Source organism: Arachis hypogaea, chromosome 10 (assembly GCF_003086295.3).
Source record: "Arachis hypogaea cultivar Tifrunner chromosome 10, arahy.Tifrunner.gnm2.J5K5, whole genome shotgun sequence".
NCBI classification, from domain to species: domain Eukaryota; kingdom Viridiplantae; phylum Streptophyta; class Magnoliopsida; order Fabales; family Fabaceae; genus Arachis; species Arachis hypogaea.
The window spans coordinates 16,087,466-16,103,006 of NC_092045.1; the positions used below are offsets into that span (position 1 = coordinate 16,087,466).

At 41.3% G+C, this 15,541-nt stretch overlaps 1 non-coding gene across 1 annotated transcript; it reads left to right on the forward strand.

Moving 5' to 3' along the window:
• Positions 1–3,624: 3,624 nt before the first annotated feature.
• Positions 3,625–3,732, forward strand: LOC112719218 (small nucleolar RNA R71). Its single transcript, XR_003161529.1, has one exon. It is a non-coding gene; the product is annotated as a small nucleolar RNA R71 (small nucleolar RNA).
• The last annotated feature ends 11,809 nt before the right edge of the window (positions 3,733–15,541 follow it).

Sequence of the window (15,541 nt, forward strand, 5' to 3'; positions counted from 1 at the left end):
TCTTCCTTGTCTTTGTTGCTCCTCTCTCATGATTCTTTGATCTTCTCTAATTTCATGGAGGATGATGGAGTGTTCTTGGTGCTCCACCCTTAGTTGTCCCATGTTGGAACTCAATTCTCCTAGGGAGGTGTTTAGTTGCTCCCAATAGTTTTGTGGAGGAAAGTGTATCCCTTGAGGAATCTCAGGGATCTCATGATGAGTGGGATCTCTTGTGTGCTCCATCCTCTTTTTAGTGATGGGCTTGTCCTCATCAATGGGGATGTCTCCCTCTATGTCAACTCCAACTGAATAACAGAGGTGACAAATGAGATGAGGGAAGGCTAACCTTGCCAAGGTAGAGGACTTGTCCGCCACCTTATAGAGTTCTTGGGATATAACCTCATGAACTTCTATTTCTTCTCCAATCATAATGCTATGAATCATGATAGCCTGGTCTATGGTAACTTCGGACCGGTTGCTAGTGGGAATGATTGAGCGTTGGATAAACTCCAACCATCCTCTAGCCACGGGCTTGAGGTCATGCCTTCTCAATTGAACCGGCTTCCCTCTTGAATCTCTCTTCCATTGGGCGCCCTCTTCACATATGACTGTGAGGACTTGGTCCAACCTTTGATCAAAGTTGACCCTTCTAGTGTAAGGATGTTCATCTCCTTGCATTATGGGCAAGTTGAATGCCAACCTTACACTTTCCGGACTAAAATCCGAGTATTTCCCCCGAACCATAGTAAGCCAATTCTTTGGGTCCGGGTTCACACTTTGATCATGGTTCTTGGTGATCCATGCATTGGCATAGAACTCTTGAACCATTAAGATTCCGACTTGTTGAATGGGGTTGGTAAGAACTTCCCAACCTCTTCTTCTGATCTCATGTCGGATCTCCGGATATTCACTCTTTTTGAGTGAAAAAGGGACCTCGGGGATCACCTTCTTCAAGGCCACAACTTCATAGAAGTGGTCTTGATGCACCCTTAAGATGAATCTTTCCATCTCCCATGACTCGGAGGTGGAAGCTTTTGCCTTCCCTTTCCTCTTTCTAGAGGTTTCTCCGGCCTTGGATGCCATAAATGGTTATGGAAAAACAAAAAGCAATGCTTTTACCACACCAAACTTAAAATGTTTGCTCGTCCTCGAGCAAAAGAATAAAGAAGAGAGTAGAAGAAGAAGAAATGAGGAAGAAGGGAATAGCTTTGTGTTCGGCCAAAGGGGGAGAAGTAGTGTTTAGGTTGTGTGAAAATGAAGGAGTGAAGATGGGTTTATATAGGAGGGGGGAGGGTAGGGTTCGGTCAATTGAGGGTGGGTTTGGGTGGGAAAGTGGTTTGAATTTGAATGGTGAGGTAGGTGGGGTTTTATGAAGGATGGATGTGAGTGGTGAAGAGAAAGATAGGATTTGATAGGTGAAGGGTTTTTGGGGAAGAGGTGTTGAGGTGATTGGTGAATGGGTGAAGAAGAGAGAGAGTGGTGGGGTAGGTGGGGATCTTGTGGGGTCCACAGATCCTGAGGTGTCAAGAAAAAGTCATCCCTGCACCAAATGGCATGCAAAAATGCGTTTTTAGCCATTTTTGGCGTTAAATGCCGGGCTGGTGCCCATTTCTGGCGTTTAACGCCAGCTTCTTGCCCTTTTCTGGCGTTTAACGCCAGTCTGGTGCCCCTTTCTGGCGTTAAACGCCCAGAATGGTGCCAGACTGGGCGTTAAACGCCCAACAGCTAGCCTCACTGGCGTTTAAACGCCAACATGCTCTCCTCCAGGGTGTGCTATTTTTCTTCCTGTTTTTCTTTCTGTTTTTGCTTTTTTCATTGATTTTGTGACTTCTCATGATCATCAACCTACAAAAAACATAAAATAACAAAAGAAAATAGATAAAATATAACATTGGGTTGCCTCCCAACAAGCGCTTCTTTAATGTCAGTAGCTTGACAGAGGGCTCTCATGGAGCCTCACAGATACTCAGAGCAATGTTGGAACCTCCCAACACCAAACTTAGAGTTTGAATGTGGGGGTTCAACACCAAACTTAGAGTTTGGTTGTGGCCTCCCAACACCAAACTTAGAGTTTGACTGTGGGGGCTCTGTTTGGCTCTGTTTTGAGAGAAGCTCTTCATGCTCCCTCTCCATGATGACAGAGGGATATCCTTGGGCCTTAAACACCAAGGATTCTTCATTCACTTGAATGATCAACTCTCCTCTATCAACATCAATCACAGCCCTTGTTGTGGCTAGGAAGGGTCTGCCAAGGATGATGGATTCATCCATGCACTTCTCAGTCTCTAGGACTATGAAATCAGCAGGGATGTAATGGTTTTCAACTTTTACCAGAACATCCTCTACAAGTCCATAGGCTTGTTTTCTTGAATTGTCTGCCATCTCTAGTGAGATTTTTGCAGCTTGTACCTCAAAGATCCCTAGCTTCTCCATTACAGAGAGAGGCATGAGGTTTACACTTGACCCTAAGTCACACAAGGCCTTCTTGAAGGTCATGGTGCCTATGGTACAAGGTATTGAAAACTTCCCAGGGTCTTGTCTCTTTTGAGGTAGTTTCTGCCTAGACAAATCATCCAGTTCTTTGGTGAGCAAAGGGGTTTCATCCTCCCAAGTCTCATTTCCAAATAACTTGTCATTTAGCTTCATGATTGCTCCAAGGTATTTAGCAACTTGCTCTTCCGTGACATACTCATCCTCTTCAGAGGAGGAATACTCATCAGAGCTCATGAATGGCAGAAGTAAGTCCAGTGGAATCTCTATGGTCTCATTTTGAGCCTCAGATTCCCATGGTTCCTCATTGGGGAACTCATTGGAGGCCAGTGGACGTCCATTGAGGCCTTCCTCAGTGGCGTTCACTGCCTCTCCTTCCTCCCAAAATTCGGCCATGTTGATGGCCTTGCACTCTCCTTTTGGATTTTGTTCTGTATTGCTTGGAAGAGTACTAGGAGGGAGTTCAGTAATTTTCTTGCTCAGCTGACCCACTTGTCCTTCCAAGTTTCTAATGGAGGACCTTGTTTCAGTCATGAAACTTTGAGTGGTTTTGATTAGATCAGAGACCATGGTTGCTAAGTCAGAGGTATTCTGCTTAGAACTCTCTGTCTGCTGCTGAGAAGATGATGGAAAAGGCTTGCTATTACTAAACCCTGTTTCTTCCACCATTATTGTTGTTGAAACCTTGTTGAGGTCTCTGTTGATCCTTCCATGAGAGATTTGGATGATTTCTCCATGAAGGATTATAGGTGTTTCCATAGGGTTCTCCCATGTAATTCACCTCTTCCATTGAAGGGTTCTCAGGATCATAAGCTTCTTCTTCAGATGAAGCTTCCTTATACTGCTTGGTGCATTTTGCATTCCAGACAGACTTTGAGAAATCATATTGACTTGATGAGTCAATATTTTGTTTTGAGCCAGTATGGCATTCAGAGTGTCAATCTCAAGAACTCCTTTCTTCTGACTAGTCCCATTGTTCACAGGATTCCTCTCAGAAGTGTACATGAATTGGTTATTTGCAACCATTTCAATCAGCTCTTGAGCTTCTGTAGGCGTCTTCTTCAGATGAAGAGATCCTCCAGCAGAGCTATCCAAAGACATCTTGGATAGTTCAGAGAGACCATCATAGAAAATACCTATGATGCTCCATTCAGAAAGCATATCAGAAGGACACTTTCTGATTAATTGTTTGTATCTTTCCCAAGCTTCATAGAGGGATTCTCCTTCCTTCTGTCTGAAGGTTTGGACTTCCACTCTAAGCTTACTCAATTTTTGAGGTGGAAAAAACTTTGCCAAGAAGGCATTGACTAGCTTTTCCCAAGAGTTCAGGCTTTCTTTAGGTTGTGAGTCCAACCATGTCCTAGCTCTGTCTCTTACAGCAAAAGGGAATAGCATAAGTCTGTAGACCTCAGGGTCAACCCCATTAGTCTTGACAGTGTCACAGATTTGCAAGAACTCAGCTAAAAACTGATGAGGATCTTCCAATGGAAGTCCATGGAACTTGCAATTCTGTTGCATTAGAGAAACTAATTGAGGCTTAAGCTCAAAGTTTTTTGCTCCAATGGCAGGGATAGAGATGCTTCTCCCATAGAAGTCGGGAGTAGGTGCAGTAAAGTCACCCAGCACCTTCCTTGCATTGTTGGCATTGTTGTTGTTTTCGGCTGCCATGTGTTCTTCTTCTTTGAAGATTTCTGTTAGGTCCTCTACAGAGAGTTGTGCCTTAGCTTCTCTTAGTTTTCTCTTCAAGGTCCTTTCAGGTTCAGGATCAGCCTCAACAAGAATGCTTTTGTCTTTGCTCCTGCTCATATGAAAGAGAAGAGAACAAGAAAATGTGGAATCCTCTATGTCATAGTATAGAGATTCCTTGAGGTGTCAGAGGAAAGAAAAATAGAAGACAGAAGTAGAAAATTCGAACTTATCAAAAAAGATGGAGTTCGAATTTTGCATTAAGGAATAGTGTTAGTCCATAAATAGAAGAATGTGAGAAGAAGGGAAGTAATTTTCGAAAATAATAAAAAAAATTTAAAAACATTTTGAAAAATTTTAATTGATTTTTGAAAATCAAGAGTGGAAAAGAAATAAAGTGATTTTTGAAAAAGATTTTGAAATTAGAAATCAAAAAGATTTGATTGAAAATGATTTTAAAAAATGTGGTTAAGAAGATATGATTAGTTTTAAAAAGATGTGATTGAGAAGATATGATTTGAAAAACATTTTTAAAAAGATTTGATTTTGAAAATCAATGACTTGGCTATCAAGAAAAGATATGATCCAAACATTAAACCTTTCTCAACAGAAAAGGCAACATACTTGAAATGTTGAATCAAATCATTAATTGATAGCAAGTATTTTTGAAAATAGAAAGAAATTGATTTTGAAAAAGATTTGATTGAAAAGATTTGATTTGAAAAAGATTTGATTTTGAAAAGATTTTGAAAACTAAAAAAAAATTGATTTGAAAACAAAATCTTCCCTCTTGTGCCATCCTGGCGTTAAACGCCCAGAATGGTGCACATTCTGGCGTTTAACGCCCAAAACTCTACCCTTTTGGGCGTTAAACGCCCAACCAGGTACCCTGGCTGGCGTTTAAACGCCAGTCTGTCCATCTTCACTGGGCGTTTTGAACGCCCAGCTTTTTCTGTGCAATTCCTCTGCTGAATGTTCTGAATCTTCAATTCTCTGTATTATTGACTTGAAAAGACACAAGTTAAAAATTTTTTTGGATTTTTGAAGAATAATCAAAATGCAACTAAAATCAAATAACAATGCATGCAAGACACCAAACTTAGCAGTTTGTATACTATTGACACTAACAAAATGAGAATGCATATGAGACACACAAAACACTCAAGTCAATAGAATTCAAAGATCAGAGCACAAAAATCATCAAAAATTACTTGAAGATCCTTAAGACACATGAATGAATGCATGCAATTGACACCAAACTTAAGATGAGACACTAGACTCAAACAAGAAACATGCAATATTTTTGGTTTTTATGATTTTGTAATTTTTTTTGGATTTTCGAAAATTAAGTGGAAAAAGAAAATAAAGGTATCAAAATTCTTAATGAGAATTCCAGGAATCATTGCAATGTTAGTCTAAGACTCCGGTCCAGGAATTAGACTTGGCTTCACAGCCAGCCAAGCTTTCAAAGAAAGCTTCGGTCCAAAACACTAGACATGGCCAATGGCCAGCTAAGCCTTAGCAGATTACTGCTCCAACAGCAAGATTGATAGAAATCAACAAGCTCTTGTGATGATAAATTGAAACCTTGGTCCAATGAAATTAGACATGGCTTCACAGCCAGCCAGACTTCAACAGATCATCATGAAACACTAGAATTCCTTCTTAAGAATTCTGAAAAAAAAATACCTAATCTAAGCAACAAGATGAACCGTCAGTTGTCCAAACTCAAACAATCCCCGGCAACGGCGCCAAAAACTTGGTGCTGTTGTCGGATCAGAAATTTGGCACTGATGTTACCGGACCAAAAGCTTGCCGAAAACTCGAACAATCCCCGGCAACGGCGCCAAAAACTTGGTGCGCGAAATTGTGAACAATACTTTTCACAACTCTCATAATCCCCGGTAAAGAACCCCAAAAACGTGGTGTTCAATACCATGGCATAAACACAACTTCGCACAACTAACCAGCAAGTGCACTGGGTCGTCCAAGTAATAAACCTTACGCGAGTAAGGGTCGATCCCACGGAGATTGTTGGTATGAAGCAAGCTATGGTCATCTTGTAAATCTTAGTCAGGAAAACTCAAATGGATATAGTGATAAACGCATAGAACATAAGGATAAAGATAGAGATACTTATGTAATTCATTGGTAGGAATTTCAGATAAGCGTATGAAGATGCCTTCCCTTCCGTCTCTCTGCTTTCCTACTGTCTTCATCCAATCCTTCTTACTCCTTTCCATGGCAAGCTTAAGCAAGGGTTTCACCGTTGTCAGTGGCTACCTCCCATCCTCTCAGTGGAAATGTTCAACGCACCCTGTCACGGCACGGCTATCCATCTGTCGGTTCTCGATCAGGCCGGAATAGAATCCAGTGATTCTTTTGCGTCTGTCACTAACGCCCCGCCCTCAGGAGTTTGAAGCACGTCACAGTCATTCAATCATTGAATCCTACTCAGAATACCACAGACAAGGTTAGACCTTCCGGATTCTCTTGAATGCCGCCATCAGTTCTAGCCTATACCACGAAGACTCTGATCTCACGGAATGGCTGGCTCGTTTGTCAGGCGAGCACTCGTTTGTCAGGCGATCAACCATGCATCGTGCAATCAGGAATCCAAGAGATATTCACCCAATCGAAGGTAGAACGGAGGTGGTTGTCAGTCACACGTTCATAGGTGAGAATGATGATGAGTGTCACGGATCATCACATTCATCAAGTTGAAGAACAAGTGATATCTTAGAACAAGAACAAGCGGAATTAAATAGAAGAACAATAGTAATTGCATTAATACTCGAGGTACAGCAGAGCTCCACACCTTAATCTATGGTGTGTAGAAACTCCACCGTTGAAAATACATAAGAACAAGGTCTAGGCATGGCCGAATGGCCAGCCTCCCAATGATCTAAGAACAAGATGTCCAAAGATGATCTAGAGATCTAAAGTGATCAAAAGATCGTAATACAATAGTAAAAGGTCCTACTTATAGAAAACTAGTAGCCTAAGGTTTACAGAGATGAGTAAATGACATAAAAATCCACTTCCGGGCCCACTTGGTGTGTGCTTGGGCTGAGCAATGAAGCATTTTCGTGTAGAGACTTCTCTTGGAGTTAAACGCCAGCTTTGGTGCCAGTTTGGGCGTTTAACTCCCATTCTTGTGCCAGTTCCGGCGTTTAACGCTGGAATTCCTGAGGGTGACTTTGAACGCCGGTTTGGGCCATCAAATCTTGGGCAAAGTATGGACTATCATATATTTCTGGAAAGCCCAGGATGTCTACTTTCCAACGCCGTTGAGAGCGCGCCAATTGGGCTTCTGTAGCTCCAGAAAATCCACTTCGAGTGCAGGGAGGTCAGAATGCAACAGCATCTGCAGTCCTTTTCAGTCTCTGAATCAGATTTTTGCTCAGGTCCCTCAATTTCAGCCAGAAAATACCTGAAATCACAGAAAAACACACAAACTCATAGTAAAGTCCAGAAAAGTGAATTTTAACTAAAAACTAATAAAAATATACTAAAAACTAACTAGATCATACTAAAAACATACTAAAAACAATGCCAAAAAGCGTACAAATTATCCGCTCATCATGCACGGAATCGCACTCACACTTTTGCAACTCCGCACAACTAACCAGCATGTGCACTGGGTCATTCAAGTAATACCTTATGTGAGTAAGGGTCGATCTCACGGAGATTGCCAGTTTGAAGCAAGCTATGGTTATCTTATTATTCTTATTCAGAATATCAATAACAATTCTTAGTTTTGTTTGTAAAAAGTAAAACAACATGAAATAAATGATAGTTGTGATTCAGTGATGAGGAATAGGTTGAGGTTTCGGAGATGCTCTGTCTTCTGAATTGCTGCTCTCCTACTGTCTTCTTCTCCAAACTCGCATGGCTCTTTCTATGGCCGGCTTTATATTGGTGGATCACCGTTGTCAATGGCTACCATCCGTCCTCTCAGTGAAAATGGTCTGACTACGGTTCTCACCGTAGGACTAATCATCTGTCAGTTTTCACTTGTGTTGGAATAAGATTCATTGATCCTTTTGCACACTGTCACTGCGCCCAACAGTTGCTGAGTTTGAAGCTCATCATAGTCATCCCTTCCTAGATCCTACTCGGAATACCACAGACAAGGTTTAGACTTTCTGGATCTCAAGAATGCTGCCAATTGATTCTAGCCTCTACCACGAAGGTTCAGATATCACGAGTTTGAGTACTATGTTGTCAGGAGATGCAGGTCAAACTCGTGGATTAGAAACCTAAGAGATACACACTCAAGCTATCGCCCAATGACTACGTTGAGCTCATATAGAATGAAAGTGGTTGTCAGGCACGCGTTCATAAGTTGGGGAATGATGATGAGTGTCACGGATCATCACATTCTCCATGTTTTCTTGGAATAGAAACAAACGTGATTGAATAGAAAACAGTAGTAATTGCATTAATCCATGGGAACACAACAGAGCTCCTCACCCCCACCTATGGGGTTTAGAGGTTCATACTGTAGAAGATACAATAGGATTTGTCAATAATCTCATAAGTTGCAAAAATAAATCTCTAAAAGTAGTTTTTATACTAAACTAGTAACCTATGTTTACAGAGGATGAGTAACTAGATGCAGAGAGTGCAGAAATCTATTTTCGGGGTCCACTTGGTGAGTGTTTGGGCTGAGCTTCCTAGCTTTCACGTGCATGTGCCATTTCTGGAATTAAATACCAGCTTGGATGCCAGTTTGGGCATTTAACTCCAGCTTTGGTGCCAGTTCTGGCGTTTTATACCAGAAAAGGGTGTCTAGAGGGCGTTTAAACGCCAGTTTGGCCCATCAAATCTCGAGTAAAGTATGGCCTATCATATATTTCTGGAAAGCCCAAGATGTCTACTTTTCAACGCATTTAAGAGCGCACCAATTGGGTTTCCGAAGCTCCAGAAAATCCACTTAGAGTGCAGGAGGGTCAGAATCCAACAGTATCTACAATCCTTTTTCAGCCTCTGAATAAGATTTTTGCTCAGGTCCCTCAATTTCAGCCAAAAAATACCTGAAACTACAGAAAAACACACCAACTCATAGTAAAGTCCAGAAATGTGATTTTTGCATAAAAACTAATAAAAATATACTAAAAATTAACTAAAACATACTAGAAACTTCCTAAAAACAATGCCAAAAAGCGTATAAATTATCCGCTCATCACAACACCAAACTTAAATTATTGCTTGTCCCCAAGCAAATAAAAACAAAATAGGATAAAAAGAAGAGAATATACAATAAATCCCAAAATATCAATGAAGCTTAGTTCTAATTAGATGAGCGGGACTAGTAGCTTTTGCTTCTGAACAATTTTGGCATCTCACTTTATCCTTTGAAATTCAGAATAATTGGCATCTATAGGAACTCAGAATTAAGATAGTGTTATTGATTCTCCTAGTTTAGTATGTTGATTCTTGAACACAGCTACTTTATGAGTCTTGGCCGTGACCCTAAGCATCTTGTTTTCCAGTATTACCACCGGATACATAAATGCCACAGACACATAACTGGGTGAACCTTTTCAGATTGTGACTCAGCTTTGCTAGAGTCCCTAGTTAGAGGTGTTCAGAGTTTTTAAGTACACTCTTTTTGCTTTGGATCACGACTTGAACCACTCAGTCTCAAGCTTTTCACTTGGACCTTCATGACACAAGCACATGGTTAGGGACAGCTTGATTTAGCCGCTTAGGCCAGGATTTCATTCCTTTGGGCCCTCCTATCCACTGATGCTCAAAGTCTTGGATCCTTTTTACCCTTGCCTTTTGGTTTAAAGGGCTATTGGCTTTTTCTACTTGCTTTTTCTTTTTCTTTCTTTTTCTTTATTTTTTTCGCTATATTTTTTTTGCAAGCTTTGTATTTTTCACTGCTTTTTCTTGCTTCAAGAATCAATTTTATGATTTTTCATATTATCAATAACTTTTCTCTTTTTGATCATTCTTTCAAGAGCCAATAATTTTAACATTCATAAACTTCACTATCAAAAATATGCACTGTTCAAGCATTCATTCAGAAAACAAAAAGTATTGCCACCACCTCAAAATAATCAAACTAATTTCAAGATAGAATTCAAAATTCATGTACTTCTTGTTCTTTTGCAATTAGAAACATTTTTCATTTAAGAAAGGTGAGGGATTCAGGGAATCATTCATAGCTTCAAGGCATAGACACTAGACACTAATGATCATGCAATAAAGATACAAACATAAGCAAAACATCAAGCATAGGAAACCGAAAAACAAAAAAAATAAGGACAAGGAAATTAAAGAACGAGTCCACCTTAGTGATGGCGGCTAGTTCTTCCTCTTGAAGATCCTATGGAGTGCTTGAGCTCCTTAATGTCTCTTCCTTGCCTTTGTTGCTCCTCCCTCATGGCCCTTTGGTCCTCTCTAATTTCATGGAGGGTAATAGAGAGCTCTTGGTGCTCCATCCTTAGTTGCTCCATATTGGAACTCAAATCTCCTAAAGAGGTGTTGAGTTTCTCCCAATAGTTGTGTGGAGGAAAATGCATCATTTGAAGCATCTCAGGGATTTCTTGGTGAGAGACTTCATCATGCTTTTGTTGAGGTCCATGAGTGGGCTCTCTTGTTTGCTCCATCATCTTTGATGGGCTTTTGAGATGAATCTCTCCATCTCTCATGACTTGGAGTTGGAAGCAACTACCTTCCCTTTCTTCTTCCTAGAGGTTTCTCCGGCCTTAGGTGCCATTAATGGTTATGGAAAAATAAAAAGCAGAGCTTTTTCCACACCAAACTTAAAAGGTTTGCTCGTCCTCGAGTAAAAGAAGAAAGAAAGGAGGAGAAGAATAAGAAATTGAGGAGATGGAGGTGTAGAAGTGGTTCGGCCAAGGGGGGATTGGGAGTGTTGGTGATGTGTGAAAATGAAGGAGGAAGGAGGGGTAGTTATAGGGTAAAGGGGAGAGGGAATCTGTGTTTAAGGGGTTGGGTTTGGGAGGGAAATGGTTTGAATTTGAGTGGGTGGGGAATAGTGTTATGGAAAGGTGTGAAGAGGAATGAGAGTGAGTTGGGGTAGGTGGGGATCCTGTGGGGTCCATAGATCCTAAGCTGTCAAGGAATTCTCATCCCTGCACCTTTCTGGCGTTTAAACACCCTCTGTGTGCCAATGCTGGTGTTTAACGCCAGCTCTGCTACCTTTCCTGGTGTTAAATGCTAGGCTGATGCCCTTTTCTGGCATTTAACGCCAGCCAGACACCAGACAGCTCTTTCTGGCATTAAACGCCAGTCTGGCTGCCAATTCTGGCGTTTAACGCCCAGAATACTGCCAGACTGGGCGTTAAACGCCCATTCTGCTATCCTTACTGGCGTTTAAATGCCCGTAAGCTCATCTTCCAGAGTGTGCTAAAGAAGACATAGACTAACACTAGAAAATAAAAATGAGAAAGTGATTAATATAGATAAATAGGATTGGGTTGCCTCCCAATAAGTGCTTCTTTAATGTCCATAGCTTGACAGTGAACTTTAATCTGGTCTCAGCTTTGAGCATTCTTGCTCAACATTGCCTTCAAGTTAATGTTTGACTCTCTACCCATTAACAATGAACTTTTTGTCAGAGTCAATATCTTGAAGCTCTACATATTCAAATGATGACACACTTATAATCACATATGGTCCCTTCCACCGGGATTTCAGTTTCCTAGGGAACAATCTGAGCCTAGAGTTAAATAGCAGAACCTTCTGTCCTGGCTCAAAGACTCTAGATGATAGCTTTCTATCATGCCACCTTTTTGCTTTCTCTTTGTAAATTTTAGTATTTTCGAAAGCATTGAGTCTGAACTCCTCTAGCTCATTCAACTGGAGTAATCTCTTCTCTCCAGCTACCTTAGCATCAAGGTTTAGGAACCTGGTTGCCCAGTAGGCCTTGTGTTCCAGTTCCATTGGCAGATGACATGCTTTTCCATACACAAGCTGGTATGGAGAGGTCCCTATAGGAGTCTTGAATGCAGTTCTGTATGCCCACAGAGCATCATCCAGACTTCTTGCCCAATCCCTTCTACGGGTGTTTATAGTCCGTTCCAGGATTCGTTTTAGTTCTCTATTTTAGACTTCAGCCTGCCCATTTGTCTGTGGGTGATATGGAGTTGCTACTTTGTGGCTAATTCCATATCGGACTAGAGCAGAGTCAAGCTGTTTATTGCAGAAATGAGTGCCTCCATCACTGATCAGTACTCTAGGGACACCAAACCTACTGAAGATATGCTTCTGGAGGAACTTTATCACTGTTTTAGTATCATTAGTACGTGTTGCAATTGCCTCCACCTATTTAGATACATAATCTACTGCCACCAGAATATAAGTGCTTGCATATGAAGGTGGGAAAGGTCCCATGAAGTCAATACCCCATACATCAAACAACTCAATCTCTAAGATCCCTTGCTGAGGTATGGCATAACTGTGAGGCAGATTACCATCTCTCTGGTAGCTGTCACAGTTACGTACAAACTCTTGGGAGTCTCTATAGAGAGTAGGCCAGTAGAAGCCACATTGGAGGACCCTTATGGTTGTTCGCTCACTTCCAAGATGTCCTCTATATTGTGATCTATGGCAGTGCCATAGGATCTTCTGTGCCTCTTCTCTAGGTACACATCTACAGATTATTCCGTCTGCACACCTCTTAAAGAGGTATGGTTCATCCCACAAGTAGTACTTTGCATCAGAAACTAACTTCTTTGTTTGCTGCCTACTGTACTCTTTGGGTATGAATCTCACAGCTTTATAGTTTGCAATGTCTGCAAACCATGGTGCTTCCTAAATGGCAAACAATTGCTCATCCGGAAAGGTTTCAGAGATCTCAATAAGAGGGAGGGATGCTCCTCCTGCTGGTTCTATCCGGGATAGGTGGTCAGCTACTTGGTTCTCTGTCCCTTTTCTGTCTCTTATTTCTATATCAAACTCCTGCAGAAGCAACACCCATCTTATGAGTCTGGGTTTTGAATCCTGCTTTGTGAGTAGATATTTAAGAGCAGCATGGTCAGTGTACACAATTACTTTTGATCCTACTAAATAAGATCTGATCTTGTCAATGGCATAAACCACTATAAGCAACTCATTCTCTGTGGTTGTGTAATTCTTCTATGCATCATTTAAAATATGACTAGCATAATAAATGACATACAGAAGCTTGTCATGTCTCTGTCCTAATACTGCACTAATGGCATGGTCACTGGCATCACACATTTGTTCAAATGGTAATGTCCAGTCTGGTGCAGAAATGACTGGTGCTGTGACCAACCTAGCTTTCAGAGTTTCAAAGGCCTATAAACACTCTGTGTCAAAAACAAATGGTGTATCAGCAGCTAGCAGATTTCTCAGAGGTTTGGTAATTTTCGAAAAATCCTTTATAAACCTCCTATAGAATCCTGCATGCCCAAGAAAGCTTCTAATTGCCTTAACATTGGCAGGTGGTGGTAATTTTTCAATTACTTATACCTTAGCTTGATCCACCTCTATTCCCTTGTTTGAAATTTTGTGCCCAAGGACAATTCCTTTAGTCACCATAAAGTGACATTTCTCCCAGTTTAAAACCAGGTTAGTCTCTTGGCATCTTTTCAGAACAAGTGCTGGATGGTCAAGACAAGAGCTGAATGAGTCTCCAAATACTGAGAAGTCATCCATGAAGACTTCCAGAAATTTTTCTACCATATCAGAGAAGATAGAGAGCATGCACCTCTGAAAGGTTGCAGGCGCATTGCATAGACCAAATGGCATCCTTCTGTAGGCAAATACTCTAGATGGACATGTGAATGCGGTTTTCCCTTGGTCCTGAGGATCCACTGCAATTTGGTTGTAACCTGAATAGCCGTCCAAAAAGCAGTAGTATTCATGACCTGCTAGTCTCTCTAGCATTTGGTCTATGAGTGGTAAAGGAAAATGATCCTTTCTGGTGGCAGTGTTGAGCCTTCTGTAGTCAATACATATACACCACCCCGTAACTATTCTTGTAGGAACCAGTTCATTCTTTTCATTATAAACCACTGTCATGCCTCTCTTTTTGGGGACAACTTAGACAGGACTCACCCAGGGGCTATCAGAAATAGGATAAATAATCCCAGCCTCTAGTAATTTAGTGACCTTTTTCTGCACCACCTCCTTCATGGCTGGATTCAGCCACCTCTGTGGTTGAACCACTGGCTTGGCATCATCCTCCAATAGGATCTTGTGCATGCATCTGGCTAGGATAATGCCCTTAAGATCACTTATGGACCACCCAAGAGCTGTCTTGTGTGTCCTTAGCACCTGAATTAGTGCTTCCTCTTCCTGTGGTTTTAAGGAAGAGCTTATGATCACTGGAAAAGTGTCATCTTCTCCCAGAAATGTATATTTCAGGGATGGTGGTAGTGGTTTGAGCTCTGGTTTAGGAGGCTTCTCCTCTTCATGAGGAGTTATCAGAGGTTCTTCTGTTTTCTCTGATTCCTCCAAATCAGGCTGAACATCTTTAAAGATGTCCTCTAACTCTGATTCGAGACACTCAGGCATATTGACCTCCTCAACCAGGGAGTCAATAATATCAATGCTCATGCAGTCTCTTGATGTGTCTGGATGCTACATAGCTTTGACAGCATTCAACTTAAACTCATCATCATTGACTCTCAGGGTTACTTCCCCTTTTTGGACATCAATGAGAGTTCGTCTAGTTTCTAGGAAAGGCCTTCCTAGAATGAGAGTTACACTCTTGTGCTCCTCAATTTCCAGTACTACAAAGTCAGTGGGAAAGGCGAATGGCCCAACCTTGACAATCATGTCCTCAATTACGCCTGATGACATTTTAATAGAACCATCAGCAAGTTGGAGACATATCCGGGTTGGTTTGACTTCTTCAGTCAAACCAAGCTTTCTAATAGTGGATGCAGGTATCAGGTTGATACTCGCCCCAATATGGCATAGAGCTGTCTTGGTACAAGCACCCTCTAATGTGCATGGTATCATAAAGCTTCCGGGATCTTTAAGCTTCTCTGGTAAGCTTTTTAGAATGACTGCACTACATTCTTCAGTGAGAAAAACTTTTTCAATTTCTCTCCAATCCTTCTTATGACTTAAGATCTCTTTCATGAACTTAGCATAAAAGGGTATTTGCTCAAGTGCCTCTGCAAACGGAATCTTTATTTTAGGAGTCCTGAAATAGTCTGCAAAGCGCGCAAATTGTTTATCCTATTCTGCTTAGCGGAGTTTTTGAGGATAAGGCATATTGGCTTTATATTCTTTAACCTTAGTTACTACAGGTTTATTTCCTACAGAAGTAGTTGGAGAAACCTGCTTAAGGGGGTTGTTATCAGCACTTGCAGGTGTCTGATCCCTTATTGGCATTTGAACACCAGTATTGGGGGCTGGATGGGCATTTAACGCC